Here is a 25,934-nt window from a genome sequence, read left to right as displayed (position 1 = left end):
GTGTGTGTGTGTGTGTGTGTGTGTGTGTCCCTTCCTACTCTACCTGTGGCTAAAGGGATCTCTCTCAGTTCCTCTCACTGTTAATTTCACGTATATGATAAGATAGCCCCCAAAACTAGTTAAACACACTTTTTCCCCCATGAGTCTTAATCTTTTCAGATTCATATTATTTTATGATATAAAATAAAGCAAATAAAATATCTTGAGACAGTCTTCATGTGACAGCTCAGGGTAGAAGTGACTCTTCGCTGGTTTTGGAGCCTGGAGGGTTAATGATGAGGTGAGGCTGTTGACAACCAGAGGTTTTTCAAGTCCTGGTTTTCCTGGAGTGTTCTCCACTTCTTACTTTGAATGAATGACCTGAGTGAGAATGCTAAGATTTTCCTTCTTATCCTTACTCCATTCAAAAACATACTATTACAGATATTCCTTTGTGTTAACCTGATTTTAATAACATTCAGGTACACAAGCTGATCAAGTCTGATATGACAGGGTATGAAAGTAACACACCAATGTAAAAAGCCATCTGGAATGATCTCTTTCTGTGAATTTTCCCAACAGTTGTGGCACATTTTTAAAAGGCTGTTTTAAATTTAAGAACATTTATCTGAGAATGCCTAATTGAGAAAAATATTGCATTGGTAAATTGCCCTGCTCCAGACAACTGCTATTTCTTCAGATTTAAAGTCCCAAATCACAATCTGTATTTAAGAGCTTCAAGTAATAATTACCTCTGTGTCCTTAAAAGGCTCTGCCGGTTTCCCTGCAATCTTTTACAGGGTGAGCAGAGCTATATCCACTGATAACCCAGCTGCCGAGGAACTGAGTAAAGCCGGCTCCAAACTTCTCAGCTGTTGACAGGCTTGACTTGCTGAGAACACTGGTTAAATATAGCACGCGCGAGCTCAGCTCCTCAACAAAGTCATTGCTCCGACAGTGTTGTGAAGGGAGCAGAAGAAGAGAAACCTAATCTCAGAACCCAACAACACCTAGCAACAGTTGAAAAAACTTTTAAACAAAAGTCTGGGTGGGAGATAGACACCAGCCTCCAATTTCTGCTGAACGGGATTTCAGGGAGAAGAAGCTGCTTTCCCCTTCCCTCTACTCAGTTTCCTGCATGACTTCAGCTGTTGGCTAGTCCTAGGAAAGAAAGTGGGAAAAGCTTTTTCCTCTGTATTCTTTTGGGCTGGATAGTTTTCCAAGACTCCAGTCTCTCTGGGGCTGTGGGACAAGCCACTGGGTTCTTCAAAGGATAAACTACCTCCATAAAGGACATACCCTTGGTTAAACAAGCTGCCGTCAGGTAAGACCAAAATAAACAGCTATTTACTCTCTTAAATTTCTGCTTCTATAAGAGGAGTGTTCTCTCAGATTCTGTGTTGTTGGATTCCTTTGATTCTTACTGTCTCCACTATGTGATAACACATTTAAGGAATTAACATAATCATTGTGGATTATTTTGAAAGAATCAGTAACATCATCTCTCTCACAATTATGCCAATTCCTTTTTAAGCACAAAGGTTGTTACAATGTTTTAATAGCCATCAAAAGATTTCTGCCAAGTTATCATTTTGAGCAGGTAACAAATATGGCAAAGGACAACTTCACAGCTCCTTTCACAATTAAGATGGCTAAACAATGGAAGAGATCTTTTCCCTAGGAGCGAGTAACGTTCATTTACTGAAACTAGCTGAGGAGCTTGTGTGGTAGCTGAGAGGAAAGTCCTGCATGGTGTTTGTATTGCTGTACTTAAGACTTGCTGCTATCTGCTTCTCCCTTTGCCTGATGCTCTGATTACACTGGTACACCTTGTGCTGGTTCTGACCTGGTTACATTATAGTCACCCCAAGTGCTTCTGACTGGGCACAAAATGCGGCTGCTATTAAATCACTACTTTTGCAGTTGTTGAATAGAAACTACTCAGGAGAATGTTATTTTGTGATTTAGAAAAAAATAAACTGACTAATTGCTTCTGTATAGATAAAACAGATGCTGCTTTTTAAAACTGAAATAGAATCTATTAGAAAAAACTTCTTTCTAAAGTTGTATATTTGTGTATATGAGTGTTTACGATAGTGTGAAGGAAATCTTCCTTTTATTTGTTGGTATATTATCTCCCCTCCCATGAGTTGCCATGCACTTTTATCAGAATTGATTAGAGTGGTTGATTTCACATTGATTCTGACAAAAGTCGTGGCTGAATGTTAGGAAAATGGTTACTGATACCTGGTGTCTATAGTTGGTCTAGATTTGCATAAGTTTGTTCCTTTAAATGAACACGATAATTTGAATGAATATTCTAATCTAAGGATAATATAAAAGAAGACACAGATGTACATTTTAAAGGGAATTATTTGAGTCTATTTTATCAACTTAAAGAAAGAATTTACCCAAGACCAGTTTTGAACAGGTGGTTTGTTGACAAATAAGAATATATCAACCCTTTCAGAAAATGTTTCTATTTTAAGAAAAATTAAAGTTTATATATAGAATGTGCAGGAAACGGAAATAATACATACACTTCAGTATGTACAGTGCTTCCTAATTCTGATTGCACGATTAGTTTATGAAGTAAATGAAGCTAATCATATGTAGTGAATGTACACACGTTTAGTGCAAAATGCACTTTGGTAACCTTGGTATCAGAGAATGAGACTCCTGGTACTTTAGTGGAGATGAAGTATCTTTGTCTTGAAAAAGTTTTGAAAAGTCAGAACTAAATGCTTTACATTTTTCTTGTTTTTATCTCAGGAAGGGTCACATTGTTGGCTTACAAATGTATGCGTAAGGCCAAAGTCTGCCATTAGTTCTAGGCATGTAATTTCTTTTGGAGTCCGTGGAACAGTGTGTAGATAACTGAGTACAGCATTTGGCCCTGGGTGAAAGCCATGTTTCCTGATGAATTGATTTCTGAGTAGCATTGTCTTCATGGCTGTAAATTTACCCCTGAGAATCAAAAATAGCTCAGGTTAGACCATGTGCTTCCCTCCGGTATATGAACAATCAAACCCTCCATGAGCCATGTAGATTCTCTTCTCTTGTTTGCTCAAGTTCACATGTCTGTGTTATTTTGAAATCTCCCCTCTCCCCTTTCCCCTTCACCACAAGTATTGTTAGATTCCATCACCATATCTCCTACCACACTAACGCCTCTTCCCTTCACCCTCTGTCTGGATTGAAACACTGCTGCTCCCCTACTATCCCTCACTGCCATCCAGACCACCTTGCCCATGACCATGGGGTTAATTTTTCTACAACATTGCTCTGCTTGTTTCTCTTACTCTTCAGTTATCTTCTGGGACTCCTGGTTGCTGCCAAACACCTAGGCTGGGTATTTTGAAAACCTTCCATCATCTGGCACGTACTTAACTTTTCCAGTTTCGGCTCCCCCTGCTCAACAACAAGTGTCCTTCTGCTTCAGATAGTTCAGATTTTGGACCGTTCTCCAAACACATGCACAGTGCACATTTCAATGCTATACCTCTTCCTGTTTCATTCCCCCTGCCTGTTATACATTTCCTCCCCTTTCCTAGAGACCTTGTCCACTCTTTAAAGTGTCTTTTACTTTCACAATGATTCCCTGACCTTACCTTTTAGAAGTGATTCCTTTTAGACAGTTTGGTGCTCTATTAGAATTAAGGTACTTTGGGATAGGGTTTGTGTCTTTAAATTCAGAACAGTTTAATGAAGCAATTAGGTGCAAAGCATTGACCTAAACACCACTTGGTTTTAGAGCTTTTTATCCCTATGCACACCTTGTGGATGTTCTATTAACTTATTTGGCTCTAGATTTCTGATGATGAATACACGAGAAAGTATAAGTAAGTATAAAATCAAGAAAAGAAACTATTAAATGTGGTTAATAACTTTTTATCTCAGTTTCTCAAGGCAATTCTTCATAGTTTTATTGTGCACAGAGAAGTTACAAGTAATTCTAACTACACTCATGTACCTGATTGTGGAGATGATGTACCTTGAGAATGAACTAGAAAGAACTATATATATAAAGACTGTGTATATACTATATACCTGCTTGTCCTGTGTATGCATCTACCTACCTAAATGCTGTAACTCACATGACTTTTATCATCTTTTGGTACCAGATTAAATTTGTAATTACCTTTGGTATTGTTCATTTAAATCATGGCTCCTTTTTATCTGTGGGTCATCATGGATTACAATCTGTCCTGGAACATTAAAATATTTAAATAGCGTATTGTGATCCCTTTTTCTTTTTTTCCCTAGATATTTGAAAATAGAGACATTTCTCAGATTTATTTTTAATCACTCATGAAACCTGTAGCCTTACTGTGTGAGATAAAACATGAATTAAGATTTTGAGGCAGTTTTTTTCTGTGTCCACTGAAAGAAAATTCTCTTTATATTTTAAGATAGCCAAGGAGGTTAAAATTAGTCTTCTAAATGTGTTTAGCAAGAATTATTATGGGATTTTCCCAATGAAATTTGTGAAATATTCAATATATTCATTTAGCAGTGGTTTTCCTATGGTTATATTTTTAATTTATTTTTTAGAAGTGAAACTTGGTGGCAAAACGCATATTCTAAACTAATGCTGATTGTGTTTTTCTTTTTTGGAAGATAAGCATTTCTTCATAAAACAGGTGCCCTAAGAAATAGGATTTTACAGAGCTCGCTTAGTTCATATTTTTACTTATTTTTCTACACACGTGGGTTTTAGGAAAGTAGCACCTTGGGAATTGAGGGGGAAAGCTTGGATTGAGATTGATTTCAGCAGAGAGATTTAAGAGAGAAAATTGGTAACAACTTGTTAGAAGTATGACATCTAAAAGACTGCAGCATAAATTTGTTTATACATTAATTATTTTTAACATATGTAGCAATGGGAAGATATGCTAATATAATAAATTTGTTTCCTTAAATCTGAGTTGAAAATACAACAAGGATGTTGGTATGAAGGAGGAGGCAAGGCAGGTGTGCAGCATAGGCAAGCCAGATGGCTTGGATTCAGATCTCAGCTCACTGTGACCCTGGGCAGATTACTCTCTATGCCTCAGTTTCCTCATCTGTAAAATGAGAATGATCTATCTTCCCCATAGAGGGGTTTTGAAGATTAAGTGAGTTAGTAAAACTTAGTTGCCTGGTAGACTTTTCAATAAATCTAATCTATTATTGCTTTATTATCACATCCTAAGTGCAGTTTTCTGTTTATTTTAATCTTCATTGCACACAAAATTCTTAGATACAGATAGTCTGTGAACTCAAGTTCATAGATCATAGGAAAGGCAGAAGAATGTATTGTTTAAATGTGGAATCTTGTTTGGGACATACTTTGCTGCTGGGTACTGTAAGCACACATAGTTTGAACGCCAGCCAATCATTTAGCATGGAATTTATGTTTCAAACCCTCCCTTATCACTCAGCAGCCTGCTGTCTTACAGAATCATTACTAAAAAGGCTAAAAAATCACCCACAGCATAGACTGTCCTATGGTTTCTATACTTGCACTTGGAGATAAAGTGTGTTTATACATAGTGCTTGGGTGTCTTTTTTATAGCCTCCAACACTGGGTAATGTATGGCAATGGAGACTTCCTCCTCCATAGAAAATAGACTATTAAATTCACATTCTTTATTTCTTCCCTTAGATGTTTTGTTTTGTTTTACTAACCTAGTAACAGATAAAAATGAAAAGACCAAAAAAGGTCATCTCATGCTAGCTTTAACCTTAACCAAATGGAAATGGATTCTTGCTATTCATCGTCCTTAATCCTATTCATATGACAAGTATATTCCAAGGCAAACAAACAAAAAAAAACCCTGTTATATCATAAAGATGTGTGTGTATATTATGGGGTACTTACCATTCTATATATTTAATTTAACAAAAATATTTGAAACACTCTTATAAACAGGGAAGTTTCTTAGTGGCTTTAGCATTAACCAACCTTATGCCGGGTAGTTATGGCTTCAATCTGGCCATTTACCTTATTTTTCCCACTTGAAAGGATACGTTTCTAAAAGATAAGGCAAACTGGGTTTTAGAATTGTCATTCTCTAATGAAAACCTTGCTATAGAAAGAAAGAAGGAAGAAAAGAAAAAAAAAAATGAGAACTTTTCCTGGCTTTACAGAATACGTTATCAAGGCTTTAGGACAAAAATACAGGAACCTCAGGAAAATATATTGGGTTATGTTCTTCTTTTTCCTTAAATGGTCATTCTTGGTCTTTGGCTAATCGGAGAAAGGAAGAGGCTACAGGCAGAATTCCCCTTTCCCTGTGGTAATGGTTGAAGCAGTTTGATTTCCAAGGCAAGGCAGGAGTTATGGAAGAACTTAGAATAAGGAAAGTCAAACATGAATTGAGCAGCTCTTGCTGGCTGCTAACCAACTGATTGCAGAACTTGAGAAACTCCCAGCAGAAATGAAGTAACAGGACGTTAACCAGCACCCCAGTCCCTGAGAGCTTTGCTTAAGCCACAGCAGCACTGAAAAGTCAAAAGAAGGTTGGTGTTGTTTTTCCTTTTTGGGAAATGGTGTCAACGTGCATAATATTGGGTGATTTATGTGTTTCTGAGGTCTGTGAAAGACAGATTAAAAATTTTAAAACAAATGCAGGATTTATCTCAGTGATCCGACTTTGATTCCTTGAGGTTCAGGGATTTTTCTCTTTTTGTTTTCTTGCTTAAATTCTGTCACCTACCTCCTTTACCAAAGCATAGATGAACATGATTGTTGCTTCACTGACCAAAGACCTTATAGGTCTAACCTTCAAAATAGTATTTTTTTTTTTTTTTTGCTTTTGCAACAATTGTAACTGCAATCTTCCCAAGTTACTTTGAAGAAATGAATTATCTGCTGCTTATCTTTGTAAGGAAAAGGTGTGGGAAATCCGTGAAATAAACTCATCAGAGTTGGCCAAATGCATTCTTTAAAAAATGATTTGCTGAAGATTTAAAGCCAAAAGATAATTTGATCAAAAACAGTAGACTGTTGACATCACTAAGACAATCAAATTACTGCCAACTTGCCTTGTTTATCTAAAAGATCTTTGTAAAAATAAGATCTTTACACACACACAGACACAAGAGTCATAGGTGATATGGTAATAGGGATAAAAGGATTTTATTTTTTTTATATCTCTTTAATATACTTATGTCTTAAGTAACTCATTTTTGAGGTACCACAGCACAACAGGAAAGGAAGAGGCATTGCTGAGTTCATAATGCTATTTCAGTGTGGCAGCCTAAGTCCATGAGGAAATGACAGCCTGGGCCTGTATTTGGAGCCTCACAGTTACTGTGACGACAGCACACACTCCTGGAAAACAAAGATGGTCTGCTTGCCAGGGTGAGCCAAGAAGACTTTTGCCAGCTCAGATTTTTCCTAATTATTCTGTAAGTCTTGAAATGTGACACTGGAGATATTCAAGACTCTTTGTGTTTCAATAACTGTTTAGTAAGTGATACATGCTTGGGCAGCTTGGTATTTGGATGAGGGAGGGGCCTCACACATAAGCTTAACTTTCACATGTTGTCTTGATAGATATCATCTTCTGGTTTGGACATCACCAAACCAACTGCTTTGATCACAGCCTGTTGTTTGTTCTGGTACATAAGGAAGCCAGCTGCATTGGTAGAATTCACTCCTCAGGGGCTCCTCAATTTTGGATCACATATTCTCTCCTTCTATATGCTGTTTATTTTGGAGATCATTGCCCAGCATACCAGGTGTTCTTATCAATGACTGTGCATCTGAATCCCAATTCTTTTTTTTTTTTTTTTTTAATTTGACAGAGAGAGAGGGAACACAAGCAGGGAGAGTGGGAGAGGGAGAAGCAGGCTTCCTGCAGAGCAGGGAGCCTGATGCAGGGCTTGATCCTAGAACCCCCGGATCACGACCTGAGCTGAAGGCAGACGCTTAACAACTGAGCCCCCCAGGCGCCCCCTGAATCCCAATTCTTATATGATGATATAATACATAATATAATGGTAATAACTACAAATAATATGTGTCATCTATATAATATGTATTATATAGTTATATATAATTATTTCATATCTATAGATGATGATAATACTAGATAGCATATACTGGAGATTATTCTGTGCCAGGCATTGTGCCAAGCATTTCACCTGGATGATTTTATTTACTTCTCATAACAACCCTATGAGGCACTAGTTTTATCTCTGTTTTATGGATTAGAAAAATGAGGTTGGTAGATGGTAAGTAACATGCCCACTGGTAGGTTGGACATTAAAACACAGGCAGTTTGACATTAGCCAGCTCATATTTTCAACCACTTTCTTGTAATGTAGGCAGTTGTTCAAGGAAGACCTGTACCGAGGTGCCTGTGAGATGTTTTAGTGAAAGTCGTAGGATGTGACACTGCAGGGGCTCAGACTTTTCTCCCAGATCCCAGAGTAGAAACAGAAGCTTCAGTGGCCCCTGGAGTTGGGCAACCCAGGAAGAGCAAAGCCAGGGTAATGGAACGCAGAAGCTATATAATAACTTCCACAGTTATTGATGGGGCAGTGTGGTTCTTTTTTGGGGGTGAGAGGGAGAGAGAGAGAAGGAGAATCTTAAGCAGCCTCCACGTCCAGCACAGAGCCCAATACCAGGCTCAATCTCACAACCCTGAGATTATGACCTGAGCTCAAGTCAAGAGTCAGACGCTTAACTGACTGAGCTGCCCAGTGCCCATGGTTCTTGGTTTCTACATTGCTGAGTTGATTCCCTGGGAGAGGGTGGCATGGAACATTTGCTTTTGTGAGTTATTATGGCTGCTCTTGTAGCCAGATCCTTTAAAACCATCGGAGTTTTGGTCTCCTTGTGTTGCCTCTGTTGACAACTCAGAACCCCACCTTCTGTTGTAACATTCAAAATGCTCTGCAGATCTCTGCCTTGGTCATTAGCATTCAGTTTGTTAAGTGGGTTCAAGAGGGAGTCCTACAAAATACTTATTCAGGTGTTGGTAGCAGTGTTCCCTGAAGAAGTCTTTGGTGGTGCATGTACATTGGTTGGAGGAGGCAGTGAAGAAGGGAATAGAAGGTCTCATTCCATGTAAGAGCTCTCATAGGCCCCCCAAAACTTTGCTACTTAGGTAGTGAGTTGTCAACCTGGTAGCATGTTGTTCCTTCAGAAAAAAAACAGAGAGCTTGCTATAGTTTAAGGAAAACTACCTGATACTTTCAGACAGTGGTTTGTTACTGAGATCAATAGCGTGAACTATTTTATTGGATATTTTATTTAATTCCTTTATCTTTATTAACCAAGAATGACTACTAATGATGCTAAATGTCTGATCATTTGGATATAATTAAAATTTTTGAGTTTCTATTTACATGTATGGCATTTAACTTTTGGATTATCTGAAGTAAAAGGAGAGCAGTTCTAATAAAATTTTGATGGAGCAGATATTGCTTTGCTTTTTCTTATGCCTGTGTCCATAAATACTCTATGTATCAAATATCCAAGGTGATGGGATTGAATATTCTAGGAACTTGAATGTTTCATGTGAAGTGAGCACATAACAGAAGGAATCTCCACCCTCTGAAAAACTTTATTCTATGAATTGAAAACAGTATCTTGTAAAAAATATATTAGCACACCTTGCCACCAACCCCCCCCAACATACACATCAACGCTCATTACTGGTCAATACACAGGACTTATACCACTGCTTACCTGACATGCTAAACATCTTGAAGCAAATATACTCTTTGCTCTGTGTCATAGGTTTATTTAATTCAAAATAAAGGTAGTGATATATTATATTGCATCAAGTCCCTCTGTTTCATTTACATGGTCTCCCCTGATTTCCTTCTAACAAATAAACTCAGAACTTCCCTTATGTCATTTCTTATCTTTATGTAAAAGGGTGCAACAGTATCAAAGGAGGGAAAGGATTGGTGTTATATCCATTGGAGACAAAGGACTGTTGGCTTCTGGAAGGTTTTTTTTTTCTTCTTCTTTTTTCTCATTCAGTTGTTCTAAATCTCTCTTGGCAACAAAACTGATATGGCCTCTTAAGTGAAAGATATTAACAATTTATCATATTAATGCAAGAGTTTTCTGTCAGAGCTCCTGGTTTTCTTTGTACTTCTGTACCTGGTCTGATTTCAAGCAGGAATGGGGACTCCGAGTCTCACATTGTTGATGATTATACAGCTTTGGTCTTGGAGCCACCCGTACCCAGCAGGAAACTGAACTCTGAGCTCACTTGGAATTATCAGACCATCTAGTCTTGAGGTTCTCAACACTCCCTGTGCATCAGGATCAGCAGGGATGTTCTAAAAATTCAAATGCCTGGGGCTATGCCACAGAGGCTCTGATTCAAGTTGACCTCACTAGGTTTTTGGAAGCTTTTATGTGATTTTAATGTGCATCCAGGGTTGCAAACCAGTTATCTAGTACAACCTCATCACTTAAAAGAAGATTAGTACTAAGATGAAGAAAAGAGAAATCACTTGGCAGAAGTTACAAATTCCAGTCTATTACCCTTTTTATCACATGATCATAAAAACAATAAAGTAGCTAATACGTAATGAGTGCTTTCTATGTATTAGGCACTAGCAACCTCATGAGGCATATATTCATATACTCTACATTTTATAGACAAAAAGGCTGAGGGAATTGCCCAAGGCTCTCCAAAAAGCAGGTGGCAGATCTGGGATTTGAGTCAGGCAATTGGACTCCTCAGTTTGTACTCTTAATCTCTTCATTGCTTTGCTGTTCTGGAGCTAACTCTGAGAATATAATGTGTTGAATGGTAGCTGCTTCCTTGTGTCAGCATCAGTGGTCTTGTGGCAGCTGGCCTTGGTGCTCTGATAACTAAGTGAGCTTTCTGCTTGACTAAAGATTGGGTCCTTGCTTTCTCTATTTTCCCAATAAGTGAGTCAAAGTGGAAGCAACCTGTTCTGTTAGACACTGTTCCAAGGTGCTCCATTTCCTCAGTGGATTTGTTTCTATATACTGTCTTTCCTTTCCCTTGTGGACTGATATAATATCTTCTGCCTTACTTTCGGGCACATAAATTTTTTTTTTTTCCGGTGGAAATTCTAACCACAAACTCTAGTCTCCTGTTCAGACATTTGACTTTTCCGCTAGTCCTGTGACTTTGGCTGGGGTCACTATTTTCCCTGGGATTCCCCTATCTGGACTTACATACCACCCCTTAACTTCTCATGATATCAGCAACAACAGGAAGGGATTAATTACTTTACTTCTTCTATAGCAGCAGGTGCAGTGGAAACAAGCTAGTCTGCCCCGTGGAACTCAATGGTCCCGTGGTCAGTGAGTTAAGTACCATGCAGACCTTTTAAAGTCTACACTTTTTGACAGCATGTATAGAATTAGTTTTCTGATGGATTCTGTAAGTTTGAAATTCTACAGAAGGATTTTTACACCTAGGGGAAAATCTATATGCATTGTCTGGTTAAATCATACCTTACCAAGATGGAAATCACCAATGGCAAGTCCTGTAACACAGATTATTCTAAGCATTAGAAGCTAAACAAAAAGTGAGAGATTATAATTATCCTGATTAATATTTATGTATAAATTTTAAAAATTAACATGATAAATAGATTCAGATATGAAGGGTTGATTTTTAGAACCACATTGCACAAAATAAGTGCTCTATAAGTGTCTGCTAAATTGAATCCATTAAATGTGGAATTGAAAAAAATAAATGTCTTGGAATTGAGAAAGAAAACATTACTGACAAGTTTCCATTGATTGGATTGAACATTTTTGTAAACATGCGAATAACAATCAGTAACCATGGGTGATTATCTCTCTGCTTTTCAGTATTCTTTTTTAACCTTATCGGTCACATATGCTTTTATAACAACACAAATTAAAAATCAACAAACATTTACAATGTCCATTAGAGTATCAGAGAATAACCATGAGTGGAAGCTGGACTCCAGCTATGAGTAGCATGATATAGATGTCTTTCCAATAACAGACTAAAACTCTTACTTTAAGTATAGTGGTATAACGGGGCACCCAACTGGCTCAGTTGGTAGAGCATGTGGTTCTTGATCTAGGGGTTGTGAGTTCGAGGCCCATACTGGGCATAGTGATCACTTAAAAAAGACAAATAAATATAGTGGTATAAGACAACTATTGACACAAGTCTAATTGCAAATATTTGTCCCTCATCTTTTCACTCATGTACTGCAAAACTCATGAAAAAAACATAGCCAGGCTACTTATTGTGGTTTACTAGCTGGACATGTCCTCATCCTCAGAAATCTATTCTGGAGTTAGGATTACTCCACTCCCCAACAAGTGGTAAAACAACAGCTGCTATTTAATAAATGTGTCTGCTGACAGCCCCAGCTGATGAATACCCTTGAAGTTCCCTATCAGCATCAATACTACCTACATTACCCCAAAAAGAAATATTGATTATAGTTGCTTGATTTTGTCTTCATTTCACCATAGCTTTCTTCCCTGCATCACTTCCCCCAAATTCCAATGATGCTGTTATTTACATCACCATTCACATCTTCCAGGGAATAAAGTCCCAGTGGAACACATGTGTTCCTGGTGATGTATTGCAATGGAATCTCACCAAAATGAACACGTGAAATGCTGAGCTCAAACAGAAGAGAGGACAAGGGAGAAAACCAGATGAAAGTGACTTGTGGTTTCTCGGAAAGTGAAGAATTTTGTCCTTTTGAGAGAGAGAGAGAGGGATCAGAGGAAAAAACAGAACTCTTGTTTTCCCACATAGTATGAATGCATAGTTAAAATTCTACAACTTGATTTATGTCTGGATTACTTTAATTTCTGTTCCCAAACACTTTCCTAGGAGTTGGACTTCTACAGTACTAACACTAGTATTGTGTGAGAATTTAAGAGGATTTGGGCTGTATGAAAGGAACTGATTATAGAGTGAGATCCACTCAGTCTGCTTAACCTTGAAAAACATGTTTTGGGCTCAATTAGGCAAAGTCCATGTATGAAGCTGGAAGAGGGACTGGAGGTGCTGAACTGGGAGCAGGTAGAACACGGGATCCAAATGGTAAGGGATTAGATGATAAAGAGTGGTCCAAGTTAGCGGTGGGCATCCGGAGATCCAACCTAAGGTTATGGGGTGTCCTGGCAGGCAGGTAGAGCATGGCTGTGTCTGACAGGCCGAGAGCCAGCCTTCTAGCAAGCCTGTCAGCAGGACCAGGGAGGAGAGCACGGGGGTGGAATTCAGGGACGGGATAATTCTGGAGTAGTCCTAGAGACTCGGAGTGAGGTGCCAGAGTTATAACGCAATGTCGGAACAACGAAGATATGCTAACGCTGAGGGTACTGCGCTGGAGGATTTTGTGTCCCTCCTGCTTCACATTTAGTATACAGAGCTTACCCATTCACTAAAGATTTATTTAGATTCATTTATGTCAGGCACTGAGCTAGGGATTGGGATACAATAGCGAATATTATATTATCTCTACTCTCTAATAGGTGCTACAGATAAAAACAATGGCGATTTCCATGCCATGTGACTAGTGAGTAAATGGCGTTGTGGGAGCACCCTCCCGGTTTTGGGTAGTCAGTGATTGGTTTAGTGATTACAGGTGGGATGAAATGACCCTTGCTGTGGGAAAGAGGGACTGTTGAGGCTGAACATGAGAGAGGGTCTGACAAACAAGGTCTAAGGGAATGCAGCAGAAACGAATGTGATTAAAAGTTTTGGATATCTGATTTGTCGCAACAAGTCCACATAGCTTCACAAATGGTGGGCAACTCGTAAATTACATTCTTTCTACTTACACGATAATTTTAATGTTTTTTTTAAAGAATAATGCGATGAAGAGAATGCACTATATACATATATTTTCATCATACTTAAATCTGTAGTGGCCACAATGAGCCAGCCAAATATGAATCTTGTGGGCTAGAAAATTCTTTACCTCACCACCATCCACACTCGGAGTATTCTTTCAGAACAGTGACCACTCTTAATGTGTCTAAAAGGGGGGAGGATGACTACTTCTTATAAAATTATTTGCTTTAGGACTTTCACAAGCTTGTATACTTTGAAAAATATATATATTCAACACTTCATTTCAAGTGCCTAACTGCTGCTGGAGCAAGAAACCCAAGTGAATAGCCAGGAATTTTTTGAAGTGCAAGTTAGGAGGATTGCCTTACCACATATTAAAATAAATTTTGAAACCACACTCATTAAAACACTTTGGTGGTGGTGTCAGAATCAGTTCATAACCGATGAGGAGATCAAGGGAAAATAATAGAAAAACCAGAAAAATAGACACCTACATATAAGAAGTTAGGGTTGGGAAGGAGAGGCATTTCAAATCAGAAGAAAAAATATGGATGTTTCAATGCAGGTTGAAATAACTGGGGAAAAAAAGAAATGAAATCTCTACATCATACTTTTACCAAAATACATACTAGATGCACCAAAAATGTAAGTGTAAAAAAATGAAACCGAAATACTTGAATATAGAAAGATAGATATATAGATAGGTAGGTAGGTAGGTAGATAGATAGATAGATAGATAGATAGATAGATAGATAGATAGATAGATAGATAGGGTGGGGGAAGATTTTCTTAAACAAGACAAAAAAGCAGTAAAACAAGACTAAAATATTTGACTCTATAAAAACTGAAAACTTTTACACAGAAAATACTTATCTCATGAGCCAAATACAAACAGCAAGCTAGACAAAAATACTTTTGACAAAAGTAGCCAAGGACAAATATTCTTAATATAAAGAGCTCTTTTAAATGAACAAAAGAGATACAACAACAGAAAAGGGAGCAAATGACATAGATAAACAATTTATAATATGTGAAAAGCTATTTAACCTCACTGATAATTACAAATTCAAATTAAAGGAAGGTAGTATTATTTCAACCAACCAAGATTCTAAGGAATCCAATACCCAATATGGTGAGGATGTGAGGAAATGGATGCTAGCTATATGCTGCTGATGGGAAAATCAACGAGGGCAAGCTTCCTGAAAATCACTTAGACAATATGTGGTAAAAATCCTTATAATCAGAAGAAAAATAAGGTCACTTCCATTTTGAAAAATAGAAGAGTCAAAACACATGTAATGCATTTTGAGAATACATTGTTTCTCTTCCTCCTATTGTTCTCAAATATTGTCTGTTGACTTCTAAAAGTTTGGCAGACCTAGAGGCCCTTATTAAAAAAAAAAATGCACATATTTCTTCCTCAGTAGCTTGATAGGATTTCCTAGGAGAGACCTTGCTCCATTAAGAGTTTTTAGAAACAAGGCTCCATAGTCCATTTTGCCTATCATTGAGCTGCCAAGTACATCTTGATGGCAATGTATTTCCTGAGTAATGTTATTATCAAAACCTAAACAGGTAAACAAAATTGACACAAATATGACTGGATCATGAGGGTGAGGGACCAAGTAGCAGGTGGATGAAATGGGGGAAGGGAGCAAGGAATTCCTTGCCTTTGATCCCTCCTTTGTGAGAGGTAGGGAAGCTGAGACCCAGAAAGTTTGACTTTCTCAAGGTCATGTAGCTTATTAATTCAGGTATATGAATTCACAGACGAGGCACTACCAGTATTGCGCAGCATATCTTCCTAGAATTTAGAACATGAGCCATCTTGGGTTATTTCCCAAGATAACTGTTGTATAAGAGCTCAGGATTTCTCTGTCTCATCCCGCCTCTGGCACACTCCACACATTGGGTTTTTCAGAACATCAGCAACTTACTACTCATCAATTCTGTCTGTCATTCCAGGAGACGGACGGAGGCTGTTACAGAGTGGTATGTGGTGTGCATGAGTCCTCTGAGGGGTCTTGTGAGGGTGGTACATCCTCATGTACCCAGCTTCTGGGTGATGCCCAGCTTCTTCCCACTGGTCTGAAAGCAGGGACATTTTGTGAATGTGTAGGGAGCAGTGATGTGAGTGAAATCTCACCCAAGACCTTGTGTGAGGGCATTCTTGTTCTTTCTTCTGGGAAGTCCTCTTTTGGAGGAAGTCACTCCTGAAATGTTAGATAGAGTGAAGGCAGGCACTAACCATTTTAAACCAAGCTGATTATTGAGATCATCTTCTGCTGTTTGGTCGTGCAAGATGCACTGAGATGAGCAGTGGTGCTTATCACTTTGGTTGTCCTTCCAGGCATTCTTTTTCATATACTGGGCTTAAGTGAAAGAGTTCCCTTTACTTCTCTCAGACCCACAGATAAAGAGGAGTAAGACCAAACATTACAGGCATACGTTTATTGCACTTCGTTTTGCTCACTTTATTGCTTTTCACAGATACTGCTTTTTTTTTTTTTTTTTACAAATTGAAGGTTTGTGGTAACCCTGTGTTAAGTCTATTGCCGCCATTTTTTCCCAACAGCATCCGCTCACTTCATGTCTTTATGTCACATTTGGTAATTCTCACAATATTTCAAACTTTTTCATTTTTAGTATATTTGTTACGGTGATCTGGGATCAGGAATAATGACTTGCTAAGAGCTCAGATGATGGTTAGCATTTTTGTAGCAACAAAATATTTTAAATTAAGATATGGACATTTTTTAGACATAATGCTGTTGTATACTTAATAGACTATAGTATAGTGTAAATGTAACTTTCATATGCACTGGGAAACCGAATGAATTATTCTCTGAGAAATATACACCTTGAGGGATGGACCTGCCATTTCTTCTAGATTGTTGTACAACAGAGCAGAATTTGAAGTACAAATTACCACTCAGTATGGGGGTCAGAGCAGATGCTTGGGAACTGGAGGATGGTCTGACTTGACTAAATCTTCTCAGTTTTTTTTTTTTTTTTAAATAGGCCCCATACCCAAAATGGGGCTTGAACTCATGACCCTGAGATCAGGAGTCACATATTCCACAGATTGAGCCAGCCAGGTGCCCCTCTTCTCAGTTTTTTATATTTGTTTTTCTATTCTGGAATTTTCCACTTTAAGGAGGAATAATGTTTACTACATTAAGAGATTCGAAGAACATGGTGTGAGTACCATGATTATAAGGGGTGTCTAATATACTCAGAAAAGGTCAGAATCTTGGTTACATAAAAACCTCAGCTAAATTCAAAAAATTTTCCTAAGTGCTGTATTTAAAGGAGCATTATAAATTGTAGGTTTAAAATATGTATGTGGAATGGAATGAATACAATTTTCTAAAATATTCTTGAAAAGATTCTATATAATGATGGTGTGAAATTACTTTTTTTAAACCCAACTTGGTGTCCTCACTAAGAATGGTTGATTCATTTGTTTAATTTGATTCAAACCAAACTAAAGGCTACATATAACCTCCTATGCTGTGTATGATCTGGACCGAACTACAGAAGCAATTGTCTATGTATTTTTCTACTTAACAGCCTGATTAAACTGAAAGGCAAATTAAAAATAATATCATATTGAATAAGAAAAAGTTGGTCATTTTAAACCTTTTTTTAAAACTTTTATTTATTTATTCATGAGCAACAGAGAGAGAGGGAAGCAGAGGCAGAGGCAGAGGGAGAAGCAGGCTCCCCATGGAGCAGGGAGCCCGATGTGGCGCTCAATCCCAGGACTCTGGGATCATGACCTGAGCCACTCAGGAGCCCAACGTTGGTCATTTTAAAATGGCTTAATGGATTAGTTCATATGGCCAAATAGATAAGGAATATTTCATTTAAATTCAAAATTCAGTAAGGTATTCTCTGGAGGTCATGATGCCAAAATTGTATATATGTATGTATGTATAGCCTACCTTCTTCAATAAAAGATTTAAAAGGTTATCGTATAGATTTAGTTGGGATTACTATGTATTGTTCCAAATAAAACTATGATGTTGCCATATTTTTATTTTTTCACTAAAAAATAAGAGATTTATTTATTTATTTATTTATTTATTTGAGAGAGAGTGTGTGCACGGGAGTGGGGAGGGGCAGAGGGAGAGAGAGAGAATCTCAAGCAGGCTCTCTGTTGAGTGTGGAGCCTGACGTGGGGCTCAGTCTCACGACCCTGAGATCATGACCTGAGCCTAAATCCAGAGTCAGATGCTTAACAGACTGAGTCACCAAGGTGCGCATAATGTTGCTATATTTTTAAATAAAACATTTCTTGGCTAGCAAATGCAGAGACATTTAGCTTTCTTCATAATATATTTGTTTTGTTTATTTTTTTAAAAATTTGATACAATCAAGTACTTACAGAAAAGTAGGAAGTATTTTTTTCCCCTGAACCATTGGAGAGTAAGTTTTAAACCTGATGTCCTATCACCCCCAATTCTTTAGTGTGCATTGTCACAAACAAGGCTATTCTCCTACATAACTATGACACAAACATCAAGATTAGGTGATTAACACTGATACCTTACTACCATCTAATGCTCAGGACATGTTCAAGTTTCCCAGTTGTCCCAGCAATGTCTTCTATAGCAAAAGGATTTACTTCTGAATTATATGTGGCATTTAGTTGTATCTCTTTAGTTTATTTAATCCTGGAACATTCCCCTAGTTCTTCCTTGACACTTTTGAAGATTACAGGCCATTTATTTTGTAGAATGCCTCCTCATTTTGGTTCTGTCTCATGTTGCCTCATGATTAGGTTTAGGTTATGCAGCTTTGGTGAAGCATTTGTTTTTAATGCCGCAAAATGTCTTCTCTGATACCAGAATTATAACTTTATTGACACAAGAAGTCTATAATCTAAATTTAGATTTTGCTATGATTCCATCCTCTGTGACTTTAACATCATTTTTGACCTTTATTTAGCCTGTTTTGCTGCATGAGTTGTGGTAGAGAGTGTCACCATTTACTGCCTTTGGTGGTCTGACTCAGGGTTTCTCAACTGCAACATAACTGACATTTTGTGCTGGATAATTCTTGGTTGTGGGGACCTGTCTTGTATGTTGTAGGATGTTTACCTTTATGTATCATTAGCCTCCATCCACTAGATACCAGTAGCCCTTCCTGCTCTAAGCTGTAACAACCAAAAATGTATTAAGACATTGCCAAATATTCCCGAGGGGTGAAATTGTCCCTGGTTGAGAATTCCTGGGGTAGCACATTTCTTTTACTGGTCTGAGCTCTGTTGGTATTCAAATCCTCCTGAAACAGAAACAGAATACTTTAGGCAATTCCTTTTCTTCTAATTGAGTTCCATCTTCTTTTAAATCCTACCAGAATATTCTACCACATTCTAACAGTGGTATTTTCTTTAAATACTAAATATGCATAGTTCTAACTTAGTTTCCAGTGGGCCCTTGGCAGCACATGAGACTTGCTTGACTTAAGGTTCCAGAACAAGATGTGTTTTTGGTGTTTATACCTCTTTAAACAAAAGCAGGTACCTCACACTTTCCTCCATAGTAAATGGGACTTTCTAATTCCATTGTTCGCTTTGTTCCTACTACAAATCCAAGCAATTTTTCTAGTACCAAATTGGTAAGCTTCCTTGCAGCACCTGTAGTATTTCAACAATAAATATTTTTTGAGATAAAACCTAGATGTAAATGTAAAAACGTTTAGCACTTATTGTTTGGGCTATACCTTTTAGCAAGTAATTATTTTCCATTTAGCACTTTGTTTTATACCTTTTTGTTTGTTTGCTCATTTTTTAATTTACTGTTTTGTATTCCCATCTCATTGGAGGCTCTTGAAGGTAGAGATATACCTCCTTTGTGTTCCTAACAATCCTGACATATGGCTAAACTATGTGGAGTGAATAGTCAATAAATATGGGATTCAATTCAACTGCTTTTGCTACAAATGGTTAAGAATTGAGTATTTTAGAATATGACAGATTCCTACCAAGCTTACCTCTAGAAAGTACAGAAAAGGAATTTAAAAACATCTATCAACTTTTCTAGTGTTTTATATTTGTTAGTCATTTGCCTTAATATTCTCATGAAACAAATGTAAGAAATATCTATTCTCTCAGTAAGAAGGTGAGCTTATTTCACGTAAATGGTGTTAACATGGTTAATGCTCTACTTGAACTGTCCTATTTTGAGGCGTTCTTTTCTCCTCCACAGTTTTTTCATTTTGTGAACAAAATTGTGGTCAAGTGTCCCTCAACAATTGCAGAATATATATGTCAGCACTTGAAAGTTACCATAACAACCATCTGGATTTTTCTCTCACTTGGTAAGTTTGGTTAATTATAACATATTTGGTTTTTTTCAGAAGCAATTTTTACCTTTCACCAAGTCCAGGGTGCTCATTTTTCTGTTGACTGTAGAAATGATAAGACATTTCTCCAAATTTTGACAAATACAGAGATCATGTAAGATTTAGTTGTTATCATGGTCAAATACTTAGTCAGAAATATATTTTGCCAAAAAAAATAATTTTGTTTTGGGTTTAGTGGGAAAAAAACACTTTACTAAAATTAACTACTAATCCAAGCAATTCTTCTAGTACCAAATTGGTAAGCTTCCTTGCAGCGCCTGTAGTATTTCGACAATAAATATTTTTTGAGATAAAACCTAGATGTAAATGTAAATATGCTTAGTTATTCCAAATGCTCAGTAAATAAATCAGATGAAATTCTTTACTAAGTAATCAAGTTGGTAAGAAAATCTTTTAAGAGCATACTGTTGTTTTTAAAAAGATAGGAATAGCTCTTAGTATTTTAATAAACTTAGAAGAACAGATATATTCTCCAAGATGGTTTTTTTTTTTTTTTTTTTTTTTTTTTTACTGGCTATGTAGCATTATGCAATCTTAAATACAAACCAGTATTGTTATAAATATAGTGATTGCAGAAATATATTTCAGGCAGGCTTGGGGTTTGGGCTGGTTGGCCGGTGCTGAACCTGGAAAATTGACCCACCATTCACCTGATCTTGCAGTAAACTCAGAAACATGACAGAGTTGTCACCAATCATATCTGTGCACATGCAGGTACTCCTCTAGGACTCCAAAACAGAGATTGGAAGAAATAGCACATTGCCAAGTTCAGTCTTATGTTGTATATTTATTTTTCTTTTGTCTACAACTATTCCAATATTTTCCTATCTTTATAATCAAAGTTTACATTCCTAAGGTAAGGGAGTGAAAGCAAGAGGGTATAAAGTACCTTTAGAGATAGCAAATGGAAGCATGTTAAGTGACCCCAAAAGAGCTGAACACCTTTAGAGGGGTAAAAGACTGGGAAATTTCGTACAGTCACTGGGAAAGCTTCTGGGGGCCCTGCTCTGCACAGCAGTCTTCAAGCTCTTCAATTTCTGAATTCTTCACTTATATAAAGGAAGTTAAAGGCCCATAAATCCTTTGCTTGTCCTTATTAAGATCTTTTCAAAATGAATTCCAAAATTAATAATCATATTTGGAGGCCCTAGTGGTGATTAAAATTTCTCCAAGAAACTGTTGTATTAAGTCAGGGAAAGCACTGACGATTCAAGTTCTACTTATATATTTGGCTTTTGTTTATTATAAATGGAAATGGCTTTTGAGAGAGGCTCCATTATTTTCCTTTAAATGTAATATAATGAACTCAGTGCTTCCATTTTAATTTTATTATTTTTTTATTTTTTTTTAAAGATTTTATTTATTTATTTGAGAGAGAGAATGAGGTAGAGAGAGAGCACGAGAGGGAAGAAGGTCAGAGGGAGAAGCAGACTCCCTGCTGAGCAGGGAGCCCGATGTGGGACTCGATCCTGGGACTCCAGGATCATGACCTGAGCCGAAGGCAGTCGCTTAACCAACTGAGCCACCCAGGTGCCCCATTTTAATTTTAAAAATCAATTTTTTCTTATCACTTCTCCACTGCTGATAAAGAAGTTTCTTTTTCTTAAAATTCCATTGGCTATTTCATCATTTTCATTTGGATTTTGTTTTCATTATTCATTTATTTGACATATATTTTTAAGGACCTACAGTGCTCTGGTATCATAAATAGGCACGGTGGGGATAACAAAGCAAATGCAGATATCATCCTTCCTCAGGATTTTCTATAAAGTTAAAAAAACACACATCATCTTCTCCAGTTGAATCAGTTTGAAAGTAGACCTGATTTCATATCCACACTCTACCGACTGAAAAGGCATATGCTCTACTGCTCCCACAGTCTTCCCTCTAGAGTATAGACTTTAATTAGAAAGGTGGAAAAATATTAAAGATATAATGAGAAAGGAAAGGTAAAAATATGGTTAAGAGACTTTGAGATTTGGAATGTGCTGTTTCTTTCGATCTCTGTGGGGCTTAATGGAGTTCTGGGAAGAAGTAAGACTTATGATGTACTTTATATCATGTCTCTGTGACCAATATATGTGTCGTGGAGATAATTTGATGCTTTTAGTTCTTTAAATATTGCTTCTTAAATAAATCCATTCAGTCCATTAACCATAGTTAATGTTTTCCCACTGGTTTGCACATGTCATAGCTAAAGACCAATATAGACTAACAGGCAAGGAGAAAGAAAAATTAGTACATTCATGAATTATTCTCTGTTCTCACTTTAGACAAGTTAATTTTCCTTAAATTATCAGGTTCTGTCTTAATCATAGGCCACTTGTGGTTATCAAGAAATAAATGTTTATATGTTTGGACTTCACAGTTTTACATTTCACACTAAAAGCCCAATTCAATTCATCCTTCAACACTCTATCACAGAACAGTCAATGTGGGAATCAAAATTCTAAAAAGTGGATAATTCTTAAGTATAAACCTTTTCTTCCAATAAATATTGAACTAAGGTTTGAGAAAGACCATTCTGTTAAATTAACATTCAAATGTGATAATTGCATTAAGAGGGTGACTCTTGTTTCCAGAGTAATCATATTAGAAATTACAGAGCATTTATGTCTCAGCATCCTGGATGGGTAATTCAAACCTCACCCAAAAAACAGCCACAAAAAATATAGGTCCACCCAAGATTACCTTTCATTTTTTAAGACCAGAGAGTAAAGGATATGGTGTAATGTGAAGTTTCTTTCGATTCCCTAGTACTATGAATAGAAGGAAGAAATGGCTTAAATAAAGGAAGAAGTATCCTAGATTATAGGAAGTCTGTTGTTTCACTGATTTCATTAGTTTATAGCAACTTGCCTTGCAATGCTTGATTATAACTTCATCACTTATTTTCCACATGTATGACATATATTAAAGATACTTTGCACATGAAAAATAATTTAAAATGACCTCAGCAATAGATTCTCCTTGATAAAAAATGCGAATTTAACAGATTAAACTGAGGTACTCTTTGATTATCCCCCTCTCCACTGTTTTCTACCTTAGTCCTCTCTGCTAGAAATGGTCACCATTAACAATGTGTAATATGCTTCCAGACCTTTCTCCATGAGGATAAAAAAGATATCTCTGTGTGTCTATATATTTTAACATAAGTAGTGTATCTGTCATTTTCCTTATCAGTATGGCTTAGACAATTTTTCGTGTTTGTACATGGAAGTTCACTTCATTCTAGAAAATTGCAGCATGGTCTTCCATAGAAAGGGTGCACAATTATTTCTTTAGTCATTCCTGTTTTTATGAATATTTAGGTTGCTTTTAAGTTTTCATTGTTACAAATAACATTGCTGTGAAGATGGTTGTCCATGCCTGCTTGGGCACAAAGTTTAAGTGTCTCTCTGGGGTAGATATTGACAGTAGAACTTTGGAGTGATGAATTATACAAAATGAACTCCTAAGTGCTTGTACTTGTATCTATATTCCCTAAACATCAAATACTCACTGAAATTGAATTTCCTCCATTAAAGTGAAGTTGAACACCAGTTTATATGAATCTTGACCATTTTTATTATTTCTTCTGTAAATTATCGTTTAAATGGTTGGCCCATTTTTCAATTAGATTGGTTTTTCTTTCTTTAAATGATTTGTTAATTCTAATCCTTTGTCATATATGTTGCTTGTCTTTTTTTTAAAAAAAAGATTTTATTTATTTATTTGAGAGAGAGAGAGAGAGAGAAGGGGCAGAGAGAGAGAGAGAGGGAGAAGCAAACTCCCTGCTGAGCGAGGAGCCCAACTCAGGGATCGATCCCAGGACCCTGGAATCATGACCTGAGCCTAAGGCAGACCATTAACTGACTGAGCCACCCAGGTGCCCCTGTTGCTTGTCTTTTAACTTTTAAAGTGCTTTGGTAATTCAGGTATTTATCTTTTGATGTAGTCAAAAGTTATTTATAGTCATTATATTTACTTGTAGAACTTTTGCTTTTTTGGTGTATTATTTCAGATGGCTTTCCTGACTCTAATCTTATACATATTTGCCTACATTTTCTTTTAATAATTTATCATTTAGAAATTTAAGTCTTGATTACAATTTTGTGAGAGGTATAAGGTAAAGATCTAACAATTTTTTCAAATGGCTAGCTAGTTCTTATTAATTTGAAATGCTATACCATTTTTTTCTCAATGATTTGAAATTTCACTTTTATCATGTTTCATATATATGAATATATAGGTACACATATACATACCTGCATATTTATCCACTTTTTAAAAAAGATTTTTTATTTATTCATTTAACAGAGAGAGAGAGAGAGAGAGAGAGAGAGAGCACAAGCAGGGGGGAACGGCAGGCAGAGGGAGAGGGAGAAGCAGGCTCCCTGCTGAGGAGGGAGCCCGATGTGGGGCTCAATCCCAAGACCCCGGGATCATGACCTGAGCCGAAGGCAAACACTTAACTGACTGAGCCCCCCAGGTGCCATATTTATCCTCTTAACAAAAATGTTAGGTTAATTCCATGGTTATTCCTTATTTTACAGACAGGGAAAATGAGGCAGAGAAAAATGGAGTAACTTGCCCAGTGATGCATAGTCAGGTAGTGGTGGAATAAGAAATCAAACCCAAGAGTCTGGATTTTATAGTCTGTGATCTTAACAACCACAGTCTATAAAATTCCTTTGTATGTAGATCTGTTTCTGGACTCTATTCTGTTCTTTAAACTACTTGTATGTTGTTGCATTAATATCATGTCCTAATTAACATAGATTTACAGTATGTTTGATATCTATTAGGACAAGTTCCTTCTTTTTGTATTTCCTTTTTAAAAAATGACTTTAGTTATCATTGTTCATCCAGTCTTCTATATACATTTTAGAACTTTATAAGAAATTCTATTTGTATTTTGAGAAAGATTACATTGATATTATATATTAATTTAAAAAAGAATTTACATTTTAAAAAATATTGAGGTTTTCATCTATGAATGTAGTATATTTTCCCCTTTATTCAGGCCACCTTATTTTTTTTCAGTTCAATTTTCTTATTTTTTCCATAGAGGTTTTATTTCTATTAATTTTATTCCTGAGGACTTTATAACTTATATCTGTCACTATTGGGAATGTGGTTTTCTCCCCAGCTACATTTTTTTTTAAGATTTATTTATTTATTCTAGAGAGAGAGAGAGAGAGAGAGAGCGAGAGTGAGTGGGGGGGAGGGGTAGAGGGAGAGAGAGAATCCCCAAAGGACTCCTCAATGAACACAGAGCCCAAGGCAGGGTTCGATCCCAGGACCCTGAGATCACGACCTGAGTTGAAATCAAGAATTGGACGATCAACCAACTGAGCCACCCAGGCGCCCACTCCCCACCCCCCAGTTACATTTTAAAAACCACTGAGGTCAATGTATAGCAAAGTTGTTGACGTTTTATGCTGATTTTGCATCTTGCCATCTTACTGAACTTCCTTCTTAGTTGTAATAGTTTTTCATTTGATTATGTTCTATTTTCTAAGTAGATTATCATGTTTTCTGAAATTAATAGTAGTTTGTCTCTTACTTTTCTAATCCCTATACCACTTAATATAGTTTTACTTAATTCCATTGGCTAGGATATCCAGTCTGATGTTAAATAATAGCAGTGGCATTCTTGTTTTGTTCCTGACCTTAAACACAATATTTACACTATCATGTTTGCTGTATTTTGGGAGGGGGTAGATACCTTTTAACAAATTAAGGAAGTTTCTTTCTGTTCTTAGCCTTCATACACACACAAACACACACATACTCTCACATATATATCTCCAA

At 36.8% G+C, this 25,934-nt stretch overlaps 1 protein-coding gene across 5 annotated transcripts in view; it reads left to right on the top strand.

Moving 5' to 3' along the window:
• FILIP1 (filamin A interacting protein 1) overlaps positions 1-25,934 on the top strand; it is a 203,384-nt gene that overhangs the window by 16,334 nt on the left and 161,116 nt on the right. Inside the window, exons 1-2 of one of the 5 annotated variants that reach the window (XM_073905233.1) lie at positions 829-1,303; positions 19,982-20,093. The exons of 2 other annotated variants lie outside the window; for them this stretch is intronic. The gene's annotated coding sequence lies outside the window, so the exon portion shown is untranslated. Of the gene's footprint in view, positions 1-828; positions 1,304-7,157; positions 7,328-19,981; positions 20,094-25,934 lie in introns of those variants that run through there. 2 more of the 5 variants (XM_073905234.1, XM_025890559.2) reach the window with 2 other exon arrangements.

The sequence above is a fragment of the Callorhinus ursinus genome, unplaced genomic scaffold (genome assembly GCF_003265705.2).
Source record: "Callorhinus ursinus isolate GAN/ISIS: 27379988/994484 unplaced genomic scaffold, GSC_fseal_2.0 scaffold22, whole genome shotgun sequence".
NCBI lineage: Eukaryota > Metazoa > Chordata > Mammalia > Carnivora > Otariidae > Callorhinus > Callorhinus ursinus.
The sequence above is the reverse complement of the archived record's forward strand: the minus strand, read 5'-3'. Positions and strand labels throughout refer to the sequence as shown.